This window comes from Elgaria multicarinata, chromosome 3, assembly GCF_023053635.1.
Source record: "Elgaria multicarinata webbii isolate HBS135686 ecotype San Diego chromosome 3, rElgMul1.1.pri, whole genome shotgun sequence".
NCBI classification, from domain to species: domain Eukaryota; kingdom Metazoa; phylum Chordata; class Lepidosauria; order Squamata; family Anguidae; genus Elgaria; species Elgaria multicarinata.
The window spans coordinates 123,227,128-123,248,986 of NC_086173.1; the positions used below are offsets into that span (position 1 = coordinate 123,227,128).

Sequence of the window (21,859 nt, forward strand, 5' to 3'; positions counted from 1 at the left end):
TCATTGCCCAGAGAGGCTTACCCCAAGAATAATTTAAGCCTCTTCCCTTGTGTCCTGAGCTGTAGAGATTACAACTAAGAAACCAAGTTGTCTGGATCACTGACATGATTATTGTTATTAGCCATAGATTGTTTTAGAATTACATATAGAATCTATAGCTTATTGTCATCAGCTACATGATTTCTGAACTTTTTAATCATTAAGATTTTACCATAGGATTTGGTACAATAAAGAAAAACTCACTGATTTGGGCTAGAGTGTGCGCTTGAAGGATTGGGTCCATGACAGCTGCTCTTCAGGTTTCTAGCCGTCACTGTGTGCATGTCAGACAGAAGTATCAACTTTTCACTTGTGTAGGCATCTTGGCATTAATGAAACCTAATGACTAAGTTGTTTTGCTGTTGTGTCCAGGTTTTTTTTTCTGTGTGAGAGGCTGAAACATATGAAGGCAGCTAAGAATAACACAAGAGAAAAAAGAAAGAAAGGGCAATTCCCTCCCCCCCTTTTTGAGGCTAAGCTAGATGTGATGTTAATGGGGTGAAAGCAGGTAATGTGTACTTTAAAAAACGGTGGGAAAGAGTGGGAATGTGTCTGGTAGATAAAAGAGGCTTAACTCTTTCTCCCTACCCTGCAATCTCTTTCTGGTGCTAACAACAGCCGCTAGAACTGTTGTTAGCACCAGAAAGAAAACCTCAATAGGCACAGGAGCCTTTCTCTTGCAGCTAATGGCAGCTCTGGGGTGGGGGATTTTCTTTGGATTGCAGCATGGAGGGAAAGGGTTCTCTCTCTCTCTCTCTCTCTCTCTCTCTTACTCTCACTCTCTCTCACATACACACTCCCTCCCTCCCTGTGTGCCATTTGGCACACTCCCCCTCCCCTGCCAATGCCTGCTATTTACACCGGGATTATTAGACATATTAATTTCATTCACACAATGCAATCTGGTGTTTCATAGCTGGGCAGTCTCTTTTCCATGTTATTTATTGCACTGGATACTCCTTGCACACACCTTGCTTCTCACAACCTAAACTTGCCCTTGTTATTTGGAGTTCAGTTTTGGATTGGATGCAAGGAGTATTTAGGGGCCAGATGTGATGTTGCTTGAAGCACTTGAAGGAGGAAAATGATTATTATTTTCCAGGATCTTATATCATTGGCTGTCTCTGTAAGAAGTGCAGCCAAACCCTTATTCATGGAGAAACTCCATGAGGCAGAAGGACACTGCAGGCACTTGGATAATGCCTGCTTTTTGTCTTTTTGAATAATATGTTTATAAGGACATGCCTGGACACTCAAGATGCCTGTTCTGTACAATTAGTCATATACAGAAGCAATTGACACCCGCATATGGTGGGAAAAATAATTATTATGTAGTTTTCTGCTTTGTCCTCCTCCTTCATTCAATGTTTCGCTATTTTTCCAACAGCAACTTTTCAGGCATATTGAAACTTATGTGTTTACAAATAAGTATAATAGAGTTTACAGGATGCTTGGAGCTTTTTAAAATGCTGCAATTTGGGGGGCATTCTGGGAAAAGGAAAATGGTGGTTACTAAGAGTGGTCACCAAATCAACTCTTGTTGCCATCATCAGCAGAGAATGGTACTACACTATTCATAGTGATATGAATAGAATCGTAGAATCATAGAATAGTAGAGTTGGAAGGGGCCTAAAAGGCCATCGAATATGAGTAACAAAACGTATACAAACATTTACAAATACTAAATATAAATAGCGTTTGCATTATTTTTGGAACAAATTAAAACAAAGCTACTTTTCGCCCCTTGAGATTCAATTTGTCATTTCCCCCAAAATGAATGTATGGTCCCTAGCAGTGGTTAACATTGGACATGGACCAGAGAAACCCAATTTCAAATCAGTGCTCAGCCATGAGACTCACTGGATGACCTTAGTTATCTCTCACCCTAATTTACTTTAAGCAGTTGTTAAGATAAAAGATGGGAAGCTATGCACACCAAGCTCATTACCATATTCCTTGATATTTCTTTTCCCTCTTTCTTTCTGATTTGTCATTGGTGTCTTCACATGCTCCTGTGATGTCCCCTGCTTCAAAACACACAGGACTAGGTTTCAAGTGCAAAATATTTTGTTTTATTTTTTCTCTCCCTTAAATAGTTTGCAATTTTTGTTGCTTTCTATATGATGGATGGCTGTAGCTAGTATTCTTTGCTAGTAAATTTACCCTGATATTACTCTTTCATGTTCATTTACTCGATGGCACTTTAAAATGTTATGTAGAAATTACCCGGCCAAGCATGTGTGCTTTCAGTTTTTCTGTTGCAAAGAGATGATCTGCCTTTTTTAAAAAAATTGAAAGCACATCATCCATCCATCTCTTCTCTCCCCCACCCCATTGCCCTTGGGGGAATGAGTAGGACAGAGATTCCAAGTTTGATAAGCGTTTTAAGATAGGCACAGATGTGAACATACAAAAGAACCAACCTTCTTGGAACCTGCAGGTACTTAGAGAGGAACTTGTCACCTTGGCAAGGATGAGATCTTTGCATGAATCTTCTTGTGCTCGCTAATACATACAGGCAGGCCTTTGCTCTGTTTTGGAGAATCACATCTTGCAGTCCGGGTTTGACCTTCAGCATGCACCCAAAAAGGCCAAACTGATGTAGAGAGCTTCTGTTGCAGTATGGTGTTTCTCTTGGCTTTGAAACTTTTCTCGCTCGCTCTGAATTATTTAAAACCTTATATGATGCAGGAGACTAGGGAACAGTTGGCTGCTTTTAGTCCTGGAGTGAGCACTGGCTGCTATACCTAACTGCATTTTTGAGGTTTCCTGGGGAAAAGGCCAATGTCATGAAATGCTTGCTATGACTGGGATGGAGTGGTGGTTGAAAGATACCATCCAATACATGAATAATAAAATATATCAATTGGTGGTTGACTAAAAATAATGGCTGAATTTGTTATATCCATTGACAATGAGCAGAAATGGCAGAACTTGTTCAGTATAAGATGGTGTCTGCACTCTCAGTGGGATGCATGCTTGAATACATATTCTAATGTGCATCTGAACACATGTTTTGGTGCAACTGGAAGGCTTCAAAGGCAAGGTTGATTTGACCTTTATGCATGCCACTATGTAGCCAAATCAGAATGCCTTGGCGGTGGCCACTATTTGATTCCTGGTTGGTTGGGAATAGGATCATGGAAGGAAGTCCTGTTAAATTTGTAAAAATGGAGCAGAAGCACTGTGGCAACAGGCAGATATGAAAATACTGGATAAATATGGGGCTATGCACACGTTTTTTGTCTTGACTGACATTTCAGTTTCTGTTGCTTTGGGGTGAAAAAATATTTTGCTTAACCTGTGACCATTTTTTTAAAAATAGTGGCGGAACTATTGTTTGTAATTTTGCTCAAACTGGAGTTCTTCCTTTGTGATTGGCTTTAAATGCTTCTTATTTTAAAAATGCAAAAGGATGTATATTTAACAGTCCACCTGGAGCAGACTTGCAGTTAATAATTGGTGGGGCTGGCCAGACATCCCTTGTGCTGATTGTCTTCCTCTCTACCTTGCTTCTTCTGGCTGCCACCAGTGCCACCCCTGAGTCCTAGGAAAGTGGTGATGCTGGTGGCAGCAAGGGATCCCTGGGTCTTGCCCATGTAATGAGAAGATGAGCACAAGGAACAGTTTCCCACATATGCTTCTCCTGGACCTGGGAGCCTCCCAAGTAGAGCCACATTAGAAACTGCTGTACTTCTCTCATTTTAGGGCTTATCTACACCAAGCAGGATATTCCACTATGAAAGCGGTATGAAAGTGGTATATGAAAGGCAGGAGCCACACTACTGCTTTATAGTGGTATTGAAGTGCACTGGCAACTGTTGGGGCCCATGACACATACTATATACCACTTTCATAGTGTTATATCCTGCTTGGTGTAGATGTGTATGGGCCCCAACAGTTGTCAGTGTACTTCAGTACCTTTATAAAGCAGTAGTGTCGATCTTGCAGTGCACTTCAATACCGCTATAAAGCAGTAGTGCAGCTCCTGCCTTTTATATACCGCTTTCATACCACTTTCATAGTGGAATATCCAGCTTGGTGTAGAAGAGCCCTTAGTCTCCTCCTACAGCTCAGTCCTCATTGTATCTCCAATAGCAAGTAACCTGCAAGACATGATGGTAGCCTGGCCCCAACTCTCTCAAAGCCAGGAGATGTGGCACGCAGAATCTGATGAGGGTCCTCACCATGGCAGTCAGTGTGTTCAGCAGTTCTGTTGCTTTCTGTTTTAAAGGCTCCATTGCCCTTCAAGGCAGAAGGGAAGGAGAAAGGGAGAAAGAGGGAGATACTCAGGTAGCTTGACATGTCAGTGTGCTGTATTGTTGCCTGGTTGCCTGGAAGGAGTTGTTACTTGCCACTGACAAAGGGAAGGCTGCAAATAGCAAATGCTGATGAGTTATAAGAGCCTGGGGAAGCCCCACCTGCAAAGCAAACCTCTGCTTTGGAGTCAGCTATTCTTAAAACCTGCTGTTGCTAGCTTTGAAGTAGAAACCATCATACTTGGTGCAACATGTTCATTTCATTGCGTAGCTCTTAGGTCTACACTCCCATTAAGCCGGGGATCCTTTGTTCTAGTCATGTAATCTGATTCCAGTTACCCTTGCTGACTGCTGATAATCCAATTTGGGAGATCAGGAACTAGCACACTTCAAGAGGGCTGGGTGAAGCAGGGTGGCAAAATCCCTGTGCTAGTTGTTATCTTTCCCCTCTTTGCCTGTCTTGTGTGTATTCTCATGATAGCCGCCCTGGAATTTATTGTAAATGGTGTTATTAAAATCTTTATAATAAATGCATCATTCCAAAAAGAAAAAGTGGAACGCATTACTCTTTGTTGTATTGTCCTGCTTTCTAACTTTAAGTATTTTACGTTTTGTGTGGCATCATCCATTTGAGTAGAATCTTTCATTTTGTGTGGTGTAAAAACCTGTGGGTATTGGAGGTAAATTATTTTCTAGTTCAACCTTAAAGATTGGTGGATACTGCTAAGGGAACTTTTAAATTGATGTTATGTATTAAACTCATTTGGTAGCTAGTTGTTTTTTCACATGCTCAAAGCGGAAGGAGCACAAAAATGAAAATTAAAAAAACTTGTAAAAAAGAACAAAATAGATAGATGACCTGAAGGCCAAATGGGGGAAAATAAATTTGAACCCTCTCTGGAAAGCCAGTCTTGGGGTGGGGAGGGAGAGAATTATGGACCTGAGGGGAAAATTTGGCTGCTTCCAAGGCCTTCTGGTGGAAAAGCAGCCTTGAAATATTAAAATACTTACCATGATGTAAAGGTCCTGTTTTTCACCATGATTCTTACCTCATGTTGGTTTGATACTCGGGCTATATCTAAAGGTGGTTTTTTTTTGTTATTGCTAGATGGCACTCCTAAAGAAGTGTAGCAATATAAGAAGCATACCATAGGGGAAATCCTGGATACATGATTCTTTGTTCCAAGCATGTGCAAGATAGCACTGAAAAACTAGCCATCTTGGTTGATTTTTGCCATCTCTGATAAGAAAGCCACTGAACTTTGTTTGAGCAGGGAGAGACAACACTGCTACTTGACTCTGAAGAGCAAGCAAGACTTAACTGGAATGAGGCTAATACTTAACTGGTTTGAAAAGTGCTTCCTATAATTGGGTGGCTTCCTGTTTACAAAGGATAAAGCTAGAGACCACAGTCTGGCAAGTAGAATGGGTGTGTAATGCTATTTATCCATTTTGGGTGTTCCTCCAAGTGTTGAGCTGTTTACAAAACCATGGAAGAGGAAGTCTGACAACTATGAGGATAAAAACAAATATTGAATAACCCTTTCAGGATGACTGACACTTGAGAGCAGGTTACCAACTTTATCTGAATATATGCCTGTAGTCCCTTTTTAACAGGAGTGTGTTTTGCAGCAATGAGCACATGATAGTTGTTTCACACAAGGCCACAATCTCTGCATATCAAACCTCTGTTTTAAAGGGACAGGAGCAGACCCAACAGATCTTTTATTTGAGAGGTATTTAACTTATTTTTCCGCCCAGAGAACATTAGTCATTGGGTGGTATAGAAAAATGTAATAAATAAATAACTTGGCTAAACTTTCTTTTTTTAAAGAAATCACTGCAATGTACATACAAGCTGTGAAGGAACAACAGTCATTCATTTATATAATACTAGCTGATATGCTCGGCATTGCTCGGGTCCGTGAATAACGTTTATAACATTTATTTGATATATAATAATTTTCTGTGCAACTTATTCATCTTTAAGTTGGTTTGGTTTTTTTAGTTTGGTCGAGGTAGTAAATTGTTTTATTAGAATAAATGGACAATTGTGTTAAGAACTGTATTTTAAATTACAGTGTATAGAACACATAGGTGTAAAAGGTCTACATGAGATGCCTCAGTTTATCATCCACTGGGTGTATGGGGATGGGGGAACAGGGGCAAATGAGGGTTACTTCCGTATGCATTTATGCGTGCAGGTCTTGGTTCATCTTTGAGGCTCTACGCAAGGTGAGGGAGGAGTGTATGAAGCTAATTCTTGTGTGTCACATATCTAAATCAGGTACTCCCCACCCCTGGAATCATATGCTTGTATTTCGAAGTGTACATAATTCCTTTCTGCTTCTTTTGTGTTCCTGAAAAGAGAATTGAGGTAGTCTGGGGTGGGGTGGGGGTGGGTAGCTAGGACCAAATAAAGAATTTATATGAAATTAGAGCACAAGTGGTATGTGTGTGAGCGAAAGAGAGACCTTGGTAGTTTAGCCTATTACAGTTGAGTTGTTGCCAAAGTGAGCTGTAGAATGCAATAAACTTCTGTCCTGCAGATGAATTATTTGAAAACCAACAATAAAAAGGGGAGCAGAGAGAGGCTAAAATAGCTTTTGCTTTACTGTGGTCACCAATGACACTGGCAGACTTTTCTGGTGTTAGTTATTTTAGGAAATTCGCCAGTAGGATAATAGAATACACCACATGGGTTGAAGTTTGTTCGGGATGCCCAATTTTCAGAAACTAAGCACCACTGTTTAATATGTCCAAGTCAGGGTAACTTGTTTACACTGCAAGTCTCATTGTTTAGCTTGGAACATATCCAGAAGGAAAAACTACAAATGGATTCTCCTTGATTATTATTATTATTTTAATTCTTGCTTGGCATTAGTTGCACAGTAGGGAGAAATACGCTGAATGGAGGAGCTTTGTACTGGAGAGGAGAACTGACCTCAAACATAAATCAAAATAACATTTCAAATATGCAGGTGTGTGTGCGTGTGGTATGTATGTATGTAAGTGTGTGGGTGTAATGTGCATTAGAGTGGCACCATCACATACTTCGGAATTGTGACATACTTGCTAAAAGGGCTGGGCGTTACTTGTTCAAGAAGTTCATGCTTACAGTTTGAGACAAGACAGTTAGCCAAGTGCTTCAGAACTCTGGATTGGGGCTGGAGACCCTTTATTCTGACTTTCGTGATTAGGAGTTGATGTAGGGTAATCCTAGAAGAGAAAGTTTCTGTTAATATGCCAAAAAGGCAACTAACAAGAAAATGGGACAATTTGATTCTTTTCAGAAGGAAAGTTCAATAAACAAACAAAGGACAGGGTTTTGGAAAGCAGATAGGTTAGCAGCAGAAATGGTTTGACATTTTCTTAACCCTGGATCCTCTGAGATACTAGCCTGTATTTCCAAACCACAGAATTATACATAGCTTCTTGGGGAATCCATGCCATGGTTCATCAACATTGCTGTGTGTGTCGCAACCCACCACCTGAGTCAGTATGCTGTGTTTTTTTTAAGGTGGGGGAAGGGGATGATGACAAAGTAATATACATTTTAATTTCCTTAAGAGTTTGTGATTTTGCCTTACGGCCCAAGGTGTAATAATTAGTAAAGCCATAGAAGTCAACAGAGCATGTAATTCCAGGGTGTAGAAACTCAGCCTTGGGGGCCAAATCCAGCCCACATGGGGTCCTAACCTGCCCCTCCAGAGTTTCCCAAGTGGCCACGGCCCTTCACCTGGCAACATATCCTTTCCTCCAACCATCGATCGTTTGATGATTTCCCGGCTATTGAGCAGTTTCCCCCCATTCTAAAAAGTTGAACTGCTTCTCCTAAGGTTTAGTGACTGGCAGTAAGAGCTTTAAGCTGAAATTCTGGAAATTTTTTGGTGCATCTCTTTTGCCTTTGGCCCTGCTGATCACTGGAATGTGCCCTCCCCTAGAATTTCTCCAAAATGTCATTTGGGCCTTGGGGTGGAAGAGGTTCTGTACCCCTGATGTAAGCAGCCAGAATTTTCCTATTGAACCTTTCCTGCAACATAGGAAGCTGCCTTATACTGAGTCAGACCATTGTTCCATCTGGCCTAGTATTATTGAAACCAACTGGCAATGTCCAGGGTTTTGGGTGGAATTCTTTCATTGCCCTATGTGGAGAGGCTGGGGATTGAACCTGGGATCTTCTGCTTGTAAAGCTTGGTTTCTGCCTCTGAGCCACAGCCACCCCATTCCTGATTGGAATGAAGCTAGAGAAATGTCTTTCCCTGCTGTATTACTTTTCCTCATTATGTGTTATCCAGCGCTGTTCAAGGTAAAAAGAGCCATGAAAAGAAATGACAGTGAAGAAGAAACTGACCCTGTCCGGAAGAAGTTTAATTGTTTACTGGCCTCTTGTTGTGCCAGCGTACGTTATTGGCATTGCGTTAGAGGTCACTTACGCTAGTGCTGTGTCAATGGCATAAGCAGATTGACACTGTTAGATACTGTCCTAGGTGAGGAAAGTTTCATGCAGAAGTTGCAGGTATGTCTCACACAGATTGTAGGATGAAGAAGACAGATTGTCCATTGGACACATGGAAGACAAGACAAGTTCATAGTAATATGAAGGATGCAAACTAGTGGGAAGAGTAGGAAGGCAAAATGATGGAATGAAGAGAGAAGCGGCATTAAGAGAGAGTAATGCACTTACAAAAGAACAGCGAAGAGCAAAAGCGATCACGGTGTTGCTCGTTGGCTGGGTTGCTATGTTGCACTTTGGGATGTATTTGAATACTAGTATATACATACAACAAACACAATTATGTGGAAAAGTGTGAGTTGGCCCTGGGAGAGAAACTGGATGGGTGTAGTGATCTGTCTACTTCACAAGTAGTACAAAATCGTCCTGTTCAGTGTCTTTTTGTAACACACAGGTGTATGTATTTTGCAGCTCTCTACATGGCCATTTGGAGATGCCTAAGATGTTCAAATGTTTTTATCCCCAAGGTTTCACATGGTTTATGGTATCCACCAATCTTACCTCTCGTCTGAGTTATGGGAAGCATAACGTCTCATCTATGATCTTGATCTGGACCCCAGTGGCACTCAGAAACAGGAAACCATCTCATCAAACTAAACTATGTGTACATTGGCAAGTGTATTTGTGGACCTTTATTTATCCCTTTGCACACTTTGAAAACAGCTTGTTCAGCTTGACTCAGGGATGTGGGTGGTAGAAAGGGAGATAATAGCAAAAACACATTCTAGAATTGATTATTCTGATCTGTCTCAGTTTAAATGGCTACAATAACCCAATAGGTTGTACAGCAGATTTGTATCAGCCATGGGCGTTGACTTGTGTCTTTAAAAACACTGTGCTGAAACTGAAATATACTTTTCAGCAAAACTGAAACATGCTTTTCAGTAAAAGATGCACAAAGTAATGAATTTGATAATGGCTTTTAATTAGGATGATGTGGATCTGGAATACGTATTCATTCTTGGCCCTTATCTCTTCAATCCTTTATGACTCTCCATTTTTGTCAAGAGAGAAGTTACCATCTGGCTTGCTTTAGGGCAGAAGAGTGCAAGGCTGAGGTGATGCAAGTTTCTATTAAATGCTCAGCTGGCAAGGAAAAAAAAGGCTTTGTGTGATCATTTGTCGTCATTCCTCAAGAATATCTTTGTAGCAAATAAATTGCTTTTCAAAAGTAGCAAGCAACTAATACATGGGTTGGAGGGCTTGGTAATGGGTTTGATAATTTGGCCCTCTCTGTGGCTGTGGCTTCCCTTTTAAAGAATCCGGTTTGACTCCATCTGAGGGTAGGTGAGCCTGAGCCAGCTGCATGGAGTGCCGAGCAGATTCATTGCAAGAAGGCACTAAAATATTTGTTTCTATTGACTTGAAATGCCGATGTTGTGAAGCATTCTAGAGACAGAACAGAATTATTTTAAAATTTCCTTGTTAAAGGTGCATTCCTGGTTCTTACTATTAAGCAAAGAGGGTTATTTTCTGTTTATTTGATCATGGCTGTGCTTATGAACTACCTTGTGCAGTGTTGCTCTCCCCCACCCGCCATTGTCATGCTTCTGCAATGAACTTTTGACTATTCCTGAAATCATTTTTGGATCTCCCATTGCTCCCACGAGGAATTGGCAAAAGAAGATGGTTGCACACAATCATGCTAGGGGCCAGGCTGATCCCAAGGAATAATGGACTCTCTCCTCTCCTACTTCCTTGGCATCCTCTCCTAATATATGAGAAGCCGTTTTTTGTTAAAAGGGGAAAGCAAGCAGCCATTGCACTTGTTTTCTCTGTACATCTATATTGGTAATTTAGAAGCACTGCCAGGGACAAGATCCCCATCAACCAAACAATGAATTAATAGATTTTGAGTCCAAGAAAATAACACACAACTTTAGTTTGCAGAGTCAGTCAGCAGTTCCCTAAACCAATCATGTTCTCCAACAGTAAGTAGCATTATGTGACTTTATGACATGTCACCAAATTGCTACGTTCTAAACAAAAGAGATGACTAAATAAGAGAATGACTCTAAATTATAAACAGGTAGGTTGAACAGTATGACTGCAAGTGGATTTCTATAGGTCTAGGCTTAAAATATTAAAATTTGGATATTCTTTGTCCAAGCACTAAAGAGAGAATTTCAGGAGGATAGCAAGGCGCTCAGTCTCTGGCTTTTTGACATGAACTTCCCATGACGGATTCCTTTGCTAAGGTTATGGTTAGGGAAAATTAGAATAAGAGAATAATTCTCTGGGCCATCTGCTTCTAAAGTTATTGAAAAGAGCAGGAAATTGAAGGAGCAGAGCATACACTTAATTGATTCATCCTCTCTTCCCTCTCCCCGCCCCCCAGCAAATTCTTGGGCATTTCTGACTCTAAGTCTCTGTGGGAGTTGTGTGAACACCACTTCACTGAAAAGAAACCTGAGAAGGGAGGAGGTTCTGAAAGCTTTCATTTGATCCCTGTTGCTAGAGAAACCCCCTTCTTTTGTCTATCTATGCCAGGAACAGCTGGCTTTTTCAGAGCATGGATCTTCTCAGGAGGGCTCATAGGGCAAAGAGGATGAACCAGAAATAAAATAATTTAAAACCACCCTAATTTATGACTTGGATAGGGAAGCATTTGAGAGGCTTGTGTGTGTAGGGGCTTGGTTACGGGCCTAGCAGTTACAAAAGGAATTGCAATAACTCATGAGAACAATAGAAGACAAAACATAGTTGTACAAGTAACTTCTATAATTTTAGACCTGTTTGACAAGGCTGTTTTTTTTGTTTTTGGTCTTTGCTTGGACAACCAACCTGACTTGGTCTGCTATGTGTTTCTCCTTTACCCTATCTCTGTGTTTGCCAAAAGGGAAATATTTGATTTAGGGCAATTTATCTTGTATTATAATCTACATACCTATTTTACCCGAAACAGAGTAGTCTCATCAACATTTCTCTCTCTCTCTCTCTCTCTCTCTCTCTGTTTATTTATATTGGATCGTATCCTTCCAATGTTCTTAGAAGCTCATCCTCCCTCTCCACTTTCTTCATTTGTGTGTAAATGGAAAACTTCTAGGGACATCTGCTCTGGTTTCTCTCAATCCTCCTCCTTCCTCTTTTAAAATCTTTCATGAGAGCTGGGTAGTTGGAGTCTCTGCACTTATAAGTGTGTTTTCTTTGTTTCTCACTGTAGAAAATGCATGGATCCATTTAGAGAAGAATGGAAACTTTAAATGAATAATGGAAATGTTACCTTTTCGAAGCAGGAAAATGTATTGTAGGTACTTGATGAATGAAATATTTTTGCAATTCAATTACCTTCAGTGTAGAGTTTTATGTTTTTCTTTTTTTTGAAAGGTAGAATGTTTTGTCCTTTATTGTAACAGTATTAATGTATTCAGTTTATTAATCATCCTATAACAAATTATTCTCAGTACATAAGCAACAAATATCTGAAAGCAAATCTTCCCCTGTTTCTAAGGTCCCTTTTGCTAATCAGCAAACCATAAATCTTTGCTCTTATTTTCAGCATGGCTGGTGGCAATTTCAGAGGCTTCTGGCTGAATTGCTATAAGGATATTTCTTTGAACTTACCTATTGTATTTTGAGTTAAGTGCAGTGGCTTGTGGAAGGGAGGAGGCTTCTTCTAAGTACTTAATCACAGGAAGAACACAGGCTTTGCTTATTTTTGGTTGAAGGTAATTTGCAGTTTCTGAACATCACACATCACAGATTTGAAACTCTCTACATACAGGCCGTATTTATATGCCATGATAGGCCAGATTTATCCATAATACTGGTTTATAATGAGCAAGTTGCAAGCTCGTGCATGCAGTCCATTTGCTCCTTCTTTGCTTCTTGCTGTTACAATGACTAAGAAACAAATCACCGAGGGTTTGTTCAGCATGTCGTCTGACCCAGGATTTCTGGTTTGTTGCTGTCAGACAACCCGGGAATCATAAGTTGAGAACAAGCCATGGCTTGCAATTCTGGTTGGTCAAAGAAGCAAGCTAAACAAACCAGAAGCAAAGGGGTGAAAATGAAGATGTGGTATTTTATTTAAAAATTACCAATGCGTTTCGGACCATAAAGTCCTCTCTCAGGGTGATCTACAAGAAATTATATTTGTAAAGACAAAAAGTCATCATTATCAATCCCAATAATTAGTCATCATTATCAATCCCCCGCCTCACTTGTTTACTGTATTCAGATTCCGAATGCCTGCATCGGGTTCAAATGCTGCTTAACATGAAAACTCTTGAAGCTAGAATGTGCTGTCCTTGTGCTCTTGGATCCAAGAGTAGGCTGACCAAACCACCAGGGAAAACCCAGTTTGACCCTGTTCTCGAGTAAATCTCCGGAGAAATGCCTGCTCCAGTGCCAAGCCAGGCTGCCTGACACTGCGCTCGCCTGACATTGCACATGTTGCATGGTGGCTGTTGCCCGTTGTTTGGCCAGCCGAGACATCTCGAGATATTTTTCTCTCTTTTCCTCTTCCTTTTCTACAACATTTTTGTCATTAGGTATTGCTATGTCAATGAAGTAGTTGTGTTTTTCTTTTTTGTTTATGACTGTTATGTCTAGACGATTGCAAAGTATTGTCTTGTCCCAGAATTGTTTTGTCGCAGCAAAATGATATGTGAGTGCATAGCGTGGCTGGGCTTGTCTTGCCTGAGTGTGTCTAGATCTCTTAGGCTCTGAAAGCATCTTTCTGGAAAGCACCTGATGGTTGCATGAACCACAAGGCCAGATTCTGGTGCATGCATAGTTGTCTTTGACAGGAGGGGCTTGCACTTGCTAAAGTAAGGTGAACAGATGTGAAGAGGCTGCAATCCTATATTCATTTATCTGGGAGTAAGCTTTATTGAAATCAATGGGACTTATTTCTGAGGTTTCTTTGGGCCACTTTCTTTGAGTCCCTGATTGGGATTTCTGTTCTCTGCACACTGAGGCAGTGAAAATTCAGGAGATATTTGGATAAAAGGAGGGAAAGACCCTTGTCTAGCATTGTGATAATGGGCATCTGTTCTGGCCTTTCTTTGTGTTGTTACTGACTATGGCCTTGTTTACATGGCTCATGAACCAGAGATATAATGTCACATTTTTAGATTAGTTTCTCATTGATAAACCGGAAGTTGAAACAAGCTAAGAGGTGCTAGTGAGAAGTGACTGCAACAAGCCTTTAGTCAATTTTGTTCTATGGCTAATGTTTGCAGGGTAATAGTATTTTATACTCTTTCTGAATGCTAGTTTGTTGTACTAGATATTTCTGCACTTGTCAACTGCTTCATTTGTTCAGTGATAGCGGTATGCTGAATTTGTGAGTATGGATATGAGAAAGGTGATGTGCAAAGAGTGTTAAATATTAGGAAAGGTGAGACTATGGTCATCCAGTGAAGGACTTGCAGTCAGAAAAGATATTTGAGGAGACTGTATCACACAGAGTATAGCAAAAGCTTCAAAGTTCAGCAAAAGCTACAAAAGTAGGAGTGAGTGAAGTTAATTTCAGATATCTTGAATGTCTCACTTGTTCTTTATTTCAGTGATTTTTAACATTAAGATGTTATGTAGAACAGGTTTGTCTTAATTGTGTGCTGTGAAATCAGGCGTGAGCAAGGCCATGTTTGGGTGGGCACACCTCCTTGGGGGCTGGGCATGTTAGTGGGCACACCTCCTTGGAGGGTGGCCATGTTACCCTTTTTAGTTTCCAGAATATGGTTAGCCTATCCGAGGGTCCATAGGCAGCCAACTATATAGTTTGTGAACTGCTCTCATGGTTTATGTTCAGGGCAGTCCCAATCTGAGTCTGTCATAATTCTGTCTAAAAATATTTGAAAAGGTTGATACAGGAATGCGTTGCATCACATGCCAAGGGGACTTTGAAGTATATCAGTGAAGGACAAACCACCTTTTATCTTTCATCCTATGTCAAAAATGATACATTTATCTGCAGTTCCCATACCAAGCATCCTCTTGTGTATAATTGTGAGTTTTTAACTTGCTGGTGGAGCTTTCCCTTCAGCTTGGGTCATTATTATCTGTTCATGAATAAGTTTCTATTTAAGATTTCTTCATGAGATTAACAATTAAATAAAGAAGTCTGATATTAGACATAACAGAACTGTTCTGTAGAGCTTCTTGTATAGAATAGTATACTATGTTAAGGTGGTATTTTTTGGGGATCATTTTTGATGGTGATGATTTGAATATTCATACTGTTGTTTCTGTACTTTTCTACCCATGATATTTGTTTTACTATTGTAAAAATGCCTGCAAAGAAGATAATTGCTGTCAAAAATGGTCTGTGCAGAATTTTAAATGAACCTGCACCGCGTAAATAATTTGCGCTATTAATGTTTGTGGAAGTGTACTTCTATTGTGAAGTAGAGCAGCTATGGAAAGAACTGATGTGTCTCCAAATTGTATACTTAAAAACAACTTCACTGAGGTTTTGATATCTAAATTGCAAATGAGAATTCGTTACATTTTCTTAATGTTTGTATTGTGTTTTGGAACTGATATTCAAGTTTTGGGGCACCTTGCAGCTCAAAGGAGTATAGAGGGAAAATAGAGAGAGAGCAAGGCTAGAGGCTATAAAGGGAGAGGTTTTAATTTTAGTATTTTTTGAAGCTGGGAAGGAATGGAGAGCTTTGTGGGTCTTGTTGGAGGTTCCTTCGGGTGCATGACACCTTCAAGTGCTGCATTGGGGGGAGGGTCTCCTGGTTTACAGGAGTAAACAAATTTTAAGATATTTTTAGAATGTTTTTAGGATGTTTTTTAGGATGTTTTTAACAATGTATATTATGTTTTAATTCAGTTTTATGTATTTTATCATTTATTGTTGTTCCCCGCCTCAATCAAAATGGATAGGTGGATAAGAAATAAAATTATTATTATTATTATTATTATTTAGAATGGAAATACTGATGCTTGAGAGCGATATTACATGTGAACACCTGCAATTTTTAAATAAGCTCATAGAAAATTTCCGCCATTATTTAACCTCTCAAGTTTAGCTATGGTCTAAGTAAAGGGTGCTAAATAGTTGCAAATTCGCTGCTTTGTAGCAGAATAGTCTGGCAATGATTGGAACATCAAAATTGTTCTTCATACTGAATGACATTATTGTAAATTCAGAGTGATCACAGTCGTAATTCTGTATGTCCATTTTTAATAGTGTGGGTTGTTTTGTTTTTATTTATTAAATATTGAGTATAAAACACTAAGAAAATTAAATGTGTCATTTTTCTTTCTCTCCTGAATTCTGTCACATATTTCTCTGGTATAGTCTGAATCTTTTGTGTTGGTCCCCACCACCACCTTTATTCCCTGCTTCAAACCTGTTTTCTACTTTTTAAAAGTGCCCCTGTGTTTCTAGGAGTTGTTCATTGTATTTATGTGTTTGTGCCTCTGCTCACAGTGGAATGCCTCATGGATACCAATTAGCTAGCTGTTTATGTGTCTGGTGAGGTTGACCTTTGTCTTCTCATAACTCATAACTCAGATGGAGCTGATCTGGATGAACTTCCGGAATGAACTTTGAAAATGCCAAAGGGGCACATTATTAGTATAGTGTCCTGTGTGGTGTTCAGGGAACTGAAGGATTATCTATTTAATAAACGGAAAAAAGTGTGTTTTCTTGTTTGGGTGCTTGGCAAAGAGGGGCTGCTGTCCAGTCAGTGTTGCCTAGAGACTAGTGTGGGGAAAAATATGAAGACAGGTGACTGACTGCAAGAGCTCCACTGTCCTCCCCTCACAGAGCAAATTTTATCTGAAAGAAGGAATTTGCTGCATTGTTGACATCAGGCAGCAATATCTGTGATGCTCCTTTGCTTTTAGTGTTAAACAGGGAACCTTACTAATATAGTGCAGTTGTCAGAAGGTAAAGTAATGCACATATTTTCCTGAAGGGAACTTATCCATAACATTAAGAGCATAAGACGAGCCCAATTGTATCAGACCAAAGGCCTATCTAAGTCCAGCACTCTGTGGCCACTAGGGATGGGAGAGAAATTTGTTCCGTTCAGTAAATTCACATTTTGTGAACCTAAACAAATTCGCATGAAACTGAATGCTGGGAGATTCAGAACAAATAAAAGAAAGTGCTTCTTCACACAGCACATAGTTAAACTATGACATTCACTTCCACAAGATATCGTACTGACCGCCAATTTGGACAGCTTTAAAAGGGGATTGGAAAAATTTATGGAGGATAAGGCTATTAAGGGCTACTAGTCCTAATGGCTATATGCCACCTCCATTATAAGAGGAAGTGTGCAGAGGCAGTTGCTGGGGAACATGGATAGGAGGGTGCTGTTGCACTTCCACAGGCATCTGGTTGGCCCCTGTGTAAACAGAATGCTGGATGAGATGGATCTTTAGTCTGATTCAGCATTGCTCTTCTTACATTTTTAATGTAATAAGATGTCGAAATCCATAGTTTCCCAAAGGTTATGACACAGTTTGAAAAAAAAATGCTTACAAGGAATGTGTACATTTGGAACTGTACAAAGATGTGTACATTTTGAAAAATGTGCATGCAAATATAAATGAAATTTGTTTGTATTCCTGTGCAGAAAGAAAAACTGAAGTCCTTTGCAGAAATGGAATGAGACAAAAATAGCAGTGGAAAAATAAGAATCTGAGCGAAATTGAGCTTGGCTGATTAGCTTATCCCTAATTCCCACACTGGCCAGGTTCCCCAATTGGAAAGCTTACAAATATTGCAATAGTACCCTCCCTCTTGTGTTCCTCAGCAACTGGTATACCGAGGCCCACTGCCTCTACTCCTGGAAATAATACTTATAGTAATCATGACTATTGGCCAATGATGGTCTTACTCTGCAAGAGATATCCTTTTTCCAAGTCCAGATGTGTAAGTCACATTGAGGCTAGCAGTCACCTCATTGGCCTATACTTCCTTGCTGCTTAGCATGATAACATGATGGGCCTTTCCTACCATTTTGCTTCGAATTGTGGGAAATGTAACTTCATATTACTATTGTCCATGCATTTTTTTCTAGAAAAGAATCTGTAAGCAGTGCTTGATAGTTTCTAGAAAAGTTTATGTAGAAAGACACATCTAACCATTTCCCCCACTTGGATAGGTACTTCAGGATACTCATGGGTCTTCACTCACCATTTAGAAGTTGCTGCTATAAAAAAGAGTTGAATTTCTGAGCACTTTAAAAAAAGAAAAGAAAAAAGATCCCAGTTCTCTGATGTCATGTATGGTCTGTTTTGCCATTTGCGTAGTGCTGCTTAGGTTTTTTTTTTGGTGCCATATTATTTATAAAATGATGGATCACATTAATGTGTTTATTGAACATCAGACGTTTGCAGGTGGTTATTAAAATTCAGTATTCATATCAGATGGCATTCTTAGAGATGAAATAGAAATAACTTTCGTTTTTCAGCTTTTTTTGGCAGAAAGCAAGAAGAGGTTGCCAGGTTATTTACTGAAAGTTAGGCACGCATGTGTGACAATTTGTACATTTAAAATGCACACACACACGCACACATGGGACTTAGAGTGAAATGTTGCAGTGCTTTAGGGTTATTGCCACTCCATTCATCCCCTCTCCATAATTTTGTTTCCCCCCCAACTGTCTGTGCACATTCTGTAGCAGTGAGCCTGCTTTATCCTCATTGGCTCCTTTTGCCACTCCCCCTTAAGTCCCCACTTCCCAGATTTCTTGTAGTTACACAAATGTTGATGGTTCTGTCCACCTAGGCCTGCTGATCCTTCCCTCTTCTGCATGAATGGTGCTGGTTTGCAGCAGAGATTACAGCCTGAACATTAGAAATAAAACAATGTACATCTTCCAGCCAATTCCCAGCATCCATCTTACATTTTTAAATCGATGAGAAGTCCTTAGACTTTTGCTAGGAAGGAAAAGGAAAGGAACCTCTCGTGCAAGCAACTGAGTCATTACTGACTCTTGGAGGGACGACTGCTTTCGCTGACGTTTTCTTGGCAGGCCTTATAGAGGGGTGGTTTGCCGTTGCCTTCCCCGGCCATTGTTACCTTTCCCCCAGCTAACTGGGTACTCATTTTACCGACCTCGGAAGGATGGAAGGCTAGTCAACCCGAGCCGGCTGCCTGAAACCAGCTTCTGCTGGGATCGAACTCAGGCCTTGGGGAGCGTTTCGGCTGCTGAAACTGCTGCTTTACCACTCTGCGCCACACGAGGCTCTTTTTGCTAGGAAGAATGTGGTATTTTAATTATTTGAGAAGTCCTTACTTGACTGGCTTGCCTACTTTGATAGTGAGACTATTGATGTGTGTTCATATATTTTCAGGTTGCTATGGCCCAAAGGGTGAGATTCTGTCTGCTGTTGGAACCTTTGTTGCAATTTTCGCATCAACGAATAATGAGATTTTTTTCAGGACTCTTTTGCAATTGCAGATTTCACAATTCACCCAATGTTTTACTGGAACTTATTAAGAAAAATCAAAGAAACAAAAAACAACCCACCCCCCAAGATCAATGTAGAAGCTGTCTTGCCACAGTATCATGCTTGCTATAGAAGCATGGTTAGCAGCTGTCTTGGTTCATCTGGATGTTACGCTTTGGTCCTGAAGCCTTTTAAAGTATAGGAAAATCTCTTACACTAGTACTTCAAGGGAATTCTTAATGATGTACAAAATATTTAGAAAGCTTTTTGTTAATTTTGTCTGAAACAACTTTAAAATAATTGCTAAGAGTTGAACATAGCTAATTTTAACTTGTATTTTTGAGTGCTTGTATTGTGAAGTGGAATTCTGTTCTTGCAGTTCTTTTGCTTTTCATGACAGGGCTCAACAAAGCCCACCCCTGCAAAGGCACATCACTGATGTGTCTGTGTACAAGGTGTCTGTAAGGGCGATCATTGCCAATAGACTAGTTCATAGTATGGAGTGTCTTTACACCCAACACGAGTGTGGCTGCCTTTGTATGCGTAGCCCTGCTGACATCTAGGCATGTTGCATTGTTGTTGGACAGGATGAGTTGGCTTCAAGCCCAAACTGAATAAAGCTATGCGTGATGACACAAAAACTTTAGCACAAAACTCTTTCTACTGCGTATGATACAATTACATCCTTCCAAAGATGTAGAGGGGTAGAGATATAGAGTCTTTGATGCTGTGACTTAGACATTATCTCATGCTGTATTTCTCACCACAACTTATCCTATAACACATTAGGGGCGGGCTTACGCATCATGATGGAGGCTGCTTTACTTGGGTGCACCGGTTTGTCTGTCTCTTACCACACAGTGAACGGGGTCACATGTTTTTCTCCACACTACCACAAACCTCCCTTAACAAAGGTTTGTGGAGAAACTCACGTAGTCTGCATGAATAGCTTGCCTCTTGGTGTAGCTGTGATATGTAAATCAGCTCCAGATTTCTATTTAGCAAGTTGGGAAAGGCTCATTGGTACTCCAAAATGAGCAATTATTCCTCCCCAAGTAAGTGTTTTTAATTTAAGTGATTCTTCAGAAGATGCCAGCGCAGTGCCAATTCTTCTTTTTCAAAATGAAATTAAAGAAGGGGGAAAAAAGAGATTACTTCGTATTTTTAAAATACACACATTCTTGTTTTATGGAGACTAATAAGCCAGTTTTTCATATTAGGAACTGTCTCTGCTTTTTGCTGGCTGGGATGTGAAATATAATACTCTGCTCCTGCTGTGATTTAATAGAGTCAACCCCCCCTTCCTCATACCATTTCTCCTTAGCTCAGAAGGACCTGGTTTAAAATCTTCTTATAACCCTCTGTGGAACATGAAATGTTATTACATTTCTTTGTACCCAAGTCTTATTATTTTATTTTTAAACAACCTGCTTGACAAAAGGTTAGGCTCCTTTATGCTTGTAGTCACATATACTGTATACCACATATTAAGCCTCCTGCTGATTTTTACCTAAATCATCTTATTTACCCAAGCTGTTACTTCATGATTACAACTCCTTTGTGTATGAGGTGGCCTTCATTGTTCCACTGTGAGTTGTGTAAAAAGTGTAAGTACCCTGTGAACTTTCCTCAGAGGAGTGAACTTAAATCAAGCAAATGTGATGTGATAGAAGCACAGGACCAGTAAGTAGAACACATGTCAAAACAGCTGTTTCAGCTTGTAATCTATATCTAAGCAATAAAGCACTTTTTAAACATTAGAGATGGTCCCCATTGACTTCTCCACAGAATGGCAAATGAAGGATACTAGATGAGTCTGTTCAGTCATTTCTCAGCAGAGACCAAAGAGCTACAGATGTTGCTCTTGCTTTTCATTGTTTTGCCAATGAATTTTCTGTCCTCATTTGCAGCCAATTAAGTGTGGAATTATACAGATATATGTGATGGTACCTGATAAATAATAGATATCTCTCCTGTCTGTGCTTAAAGCACATTATTTGGGTTAAAAATCACTTCTCAGGAAAGGAAAAATAAAAAGGGATAGTGATAAGTAACCAGGTAATGAATTCCCGGGAGAAGAAAATAGGCATCTCTAGTCCTCAGAATAGTCCAATAGTTCAAGCTCTTCTGAAAGAAAAGTAGCAAATCTAAGGCTGGGGTTTTAATACACAGATTAACTACATTGGCCTCATCTACATCAAGCAGGATATTGCACTATGAAAGCAGTATATAAAAGGCAGGAGCCACACTACTGCTTTATAGCAGTATTGAAGTGCACTGACAACTGTTGGGGCCCATTGACACATACCATATACCCCTTTCATACCACTATATCCTGCTTGGTGTGGCTCCTGCTTTTTATATACCACTTTCATAGTGCAATTTCCTGCTTGGTGTAGATGAGGCCTGTGTGTGGTTTATCTTAATCCAGTTGGAACCCAGTTCAACTTCCTTCCTCATTTCTCTTAGTAGGTTGTTGTTCTGTCCTGAGACTTAACCTCAGCTAGGTAAGGAAAAAGGGGAATTGTCAGGTGGCTGTGGAAGAAAAGAAATAAATACTCCTCCTCATAAATACTTGCAAATATTTAATGCAAGAACTTGAATAGGTAATTTTAAGCCAGTATATCTAGGACTCTACTAAGTTGAAATGGACTAGTTCTCAGTTGTTTCACCACCT

At 39.9% G+C, this 21,859-nt stretch overlaps 1 protein-coding gene across 4 annotated transcripts in view; it reads left to right on the plus strand.

Moving 5' to 3' along the window:
* The window catches only part of SRGAP3 (SLIT-ROBO Rho GTPase activating protein 3), a 215,266-nt gene that overhangs the window by 68,665 nt on the left and 124,742 nt on the right, over positions 1–21,859 (plus strand). The gene's annotated exons all lie outside the window — the stretch shown is intronic.